This window comes from Psammomys obesus, unplaced genomic scaffold (assembly GCF_907164565.1).
Source record: "Psammomys obesus unplaced genomic scaffold, mPsaObe1.curated_primary_1811, whole genome shotgun sequence".
Classification (NCBI taxonomy): Eukaryota; Metazoa; Chordata; class Mammalia; order Rodentia; family Muridae; genus Psammomys; species Psammomys obesus.
In genome coordinates, this window is record NW_026596034.1 from 3,085,711 (window position 1) to 3,089,558 (window position 3,848).

Consider the following 3,848-nt stretch of genomic DNA (forward strand, 5'->3'; position numbering starts at 1 on the left):
AGGAAATGAATAAAACTGTTCAAGACCTGAAAATAGAAATAGAAGCAATAAAGAAAATGCAGTCTAAGGCAATGCTGGAGATGGAAAACGTAGGGAAGAAAACAGAAACCACAGACATAAGCGTCACCAACAGAATTCCAGCCAGGGAAGAGAGAATCCTAAGTGTAGAAGATACGATTGAAGAAATCAATTCATCAGTCAAAGAAAATATTAAATCTAAAATGTTCCTGACACAAAACATCCAAGAAATCTGGGACACTATACAAAGACTAAATCTAAGAATAATTGGAGTAGAAGAAAAAGACTCTCAGCTCCAAGGCCCAGAAAACATTTACAACAAAATCACAGAAGAAAACTTTTCCTACCTAAAGAAAGAAATGCCTAAAAACATACAAGACGCTTACAACACACCAAATAGATTGGACCAGAAAAGAAAATCTTCCCATCACATAATAATCAAAATACTAAATGCACAGAACAAAGAAAGAAAAGTAAAAGCTGCAAAGGATACAAGTTAACAAACTGTAACTAATATTAAAAAATAAAAAAATGGGAAAAAATAAAATTAATAATAATAAAAAAAAGCTGCAAAGGAAAAAGGCCAAGTCACATATAAAGGCAGACCTATCAGAATTGCACCTGACTTCTCAACAGACTCCAAAAGCAAGAAAGGCCTTGCCACATATCTTTTTTTTTTTTTTTAACATATGAAGCTGTTTAATTAGGTCGTTAGCAATTTAGAACACCAGTTTGTGAGGATACATGCCGTTTGTCAGAGAAAACTGAGATCGAAGGTAGCCCTGCGCTGAGAAACAGCTTTGATCTTTAGCAAAATCTGTCTTGAGTCCACAGTTTTCTGATCAGTCTTGCGCTGGTCTGTAATCTCGTATTTCTCCTTCTCCGTGTCAAAGATCTTGCCCTCCTGGTGCCTGGGCTTTCTTAGCTGCTTCTTCTTGAAGTAAGCGTCAGTCAGGTGTTTGGGGATTTTAACTTTGCTGACATCAACTTTTGTAGAGGTGGCAATGACAAATTTCTGGTGTGTTCTGTGCAGAGGAACTCTGAGAGCAAGAGGTCCAGTCCCAAGTAGCAAGCCACTGCCCAGCTGTTTCAGGAAAACCTCTCTCTTGCCCAGTGGTGCCGGGTGAGGATGATCAGGACAGTCCCAGGAGGGATGCTGGCATGTAGCTTTCGCACATGCTGACTGAAGGGCTTTTTGCCATGGCTCAGCAGCTTGCAAGCCCGTCTTCAGTAGGGTAATACCTGGGCATTTTTCGAAGCTTCACCACCCAGGTACTACCATTCTTGTCACCACCCACTGGTTTTGTCACAGTAGCAAGGACCTTCTCCTTTTTCTTCTCTTTTTCAACCTTGGGCTTTGGGGCTGAGTATTTCCTCTTGCACAATGCCTTTCTGGAATACATGGAAGACTGGGAGGGAGGACCTGCCAATTCCTCTAACCAGGGGGTTTTGGCTGCAATGGAGCTTCCCCTTCTTGTGCTTTTTAACCTTAGGGTCACCCTGTTTGGCTGCGCCAGCGGCCGGGCGCCAGTAGCAGCGTCACCGCCAGCCTCCTTGGCTGCAGCTTTCTTCTCCTTTGTGTCAGGTTTCTCCGCTTTTTCACCCGCCATCTTGCAAGATGGGAAAGAGGATTAAGGTCCCCCCTTGCCAGATATCTTACAGACACTAAGAGATTACAAATGTCAGCCCTGACTGCTATGCCCAGCAAAACTTTTAATCACCATAGAGGGAGAAAACAAGATATTCCAAGAAAAAAAAAATCAGATAATTTCTAGCCACAAATCCAGCCCTACAGAAGATACTAGAAGAAAAACTCCAACTCAAGGAGGCTAACTACACCCAGAAAAACACAGGAAATAAATAATCCCATAGCAGCAAAACCAAAGGAGGGAAGAACACACACACTTACCACCATCAACAGCAAAATAACACAAAGTAACAATCATTGGTCATTATTATCATTCAACATCAATGGACTCAATTCCTCCCCCCAAACAGAGGCTAACAGAATGGATGCGAAAACAGGACCCATCAATCTACCGCATACAAAAAACACACCTCAACAATATAGAGAGGCATTGTCTCAGAGTAAAGGGCTGGAAAGAGATTTTCCAACCATATGAACCAAAAAAGTAAGCTGGAGTAGCCATTCTAATATCTAATAAAATAGACTTTCAACCAAAATTAATCAAAAGACATGGGAAAGGACACTTCATACTCATCAAGGGAAAGATTTACCAAGATGACCTCTCAATTCTGAATATATATGCCCCAAATGCAAGAGTACCCATATTTATAAAAGAAACACTACTAACTTAAACCACACCTTGAACTCCACACATTAATAGTGGGAGACTTAAACATCCCACTCTCACCGATGGACAGATGACCAAGAAAGAAACTAAACAGAGAAATAATGAAACTAACAGACATCATGAGTCAAATGGATCTAACAGATATCTACAGAACATTTCACCCAAACACAAAAGAATATACATTTTTCTCAGCACCTCATGGAACATTCTCCAAAATTGACCATATATTTATACATAAAGCAAGCCTCAACAGATACAAGAAAATCAAAATAATCCCTTGTATCTTATCAAAACACCATGGGTTGAAGCTAGATTTAACCACAATAAAAACAAGAGGAAACCTATAACTTATAGAAACGGAACAACTCTCTACTGAATGACAACTGGGTCAGGGAAGAAATAAAGAAATTAAAGTCTTTATAGAATTCAATGAAAATGAAGGCACAACATACCCAAACTTATGGTACACAATGAAAGCAGTACTAGGGAGAAAGTTAATAGCAATAAGTGCCTTCATAAAGAGATTAGAGACATCTCATACCTTAGAAACACATCTAATATCACTACAACAAAAAGAAGTGAACACACCCACAAGGAGTAGATGGCAGGAAATAATCAACCTCAGGACAGAAATCAATCACACAGAAACAAAGAGAACAATAAAAAAGAATCAATGAAACCAAGAGCTGGTTCTTTGAGAAAGTCAACAAGATAGACAAACCCATAGCCAAACTAACTAAAAAGCAGAGAGACAGTATCCAAATTAACAAACTTAGAAATGAAAAGGAAGACATAACAGAAGACTCTGAGGAAATACAAAGAATCACTAGGTCTTACTTCAAAACTCTATATTCTCCAAAATCGGAAAATCTAAAGGAAGTAGACAATTTTCTTGATAGATTTCATTTGCTAAAGTTAAATCAAGTTCAGGTAAACAGTTTAAAAGTCTGGCGAGATGGCTCAGAGGTTAAGAGCACTGGATGCTCTTCCAGAGGTCCTGAGTTCAACTCCCAGCAACCACATGGTGACTCACCACCATCTATAATGATATCTGGTGCCCTCTTCTGGTGTGCAGGTATACATGCAGACAGAACATTATATACATAATAAATAAATAAATCTTAAAGAAAACAAATAAACAGCCCTATAACCCCTAAGGAAATAGAAGCCAAAAAACCCCAGGGCCAGATGGCTTTAGCACAGAATTCTTCCAGACTTTCAAAGAAGAGCTAATATCAATATTCCTCAAATTATTCCACAAAATAGAAAACAGAAGGAACATTACCAAACTCATTCTATGAGGCCACCAGTCTACCTGATACCTAAACTACACAAGGGTCAACACATTATGAAAATTTCAGACCGATTTCCCTTATGAACACTGATGTAAAAATTCTCAATATAATACTTGTAAACTGATAAAATACTTGAAAACACATCAAAAATACCATCCACCATGATCAAATAGGCTTCATCTCAGGGATGCAGGGATGGTTCAACATATGAAAATTCATC

General features: G+C 38.9%; 1 pseudogene; it reads right to left on the bottom strand.

Moving 5' to 3' along the window:
* Positions 1 to 737: 737 nt before the first annotated feature.
* Positions 738 to 1,628, bottom strand: LOC129687245 (60S ribosomal protein L6-like; annotated as a pseudogene).
* Positions 1,629 to 3,848: the final 2,220 nt, after the last annotated feature.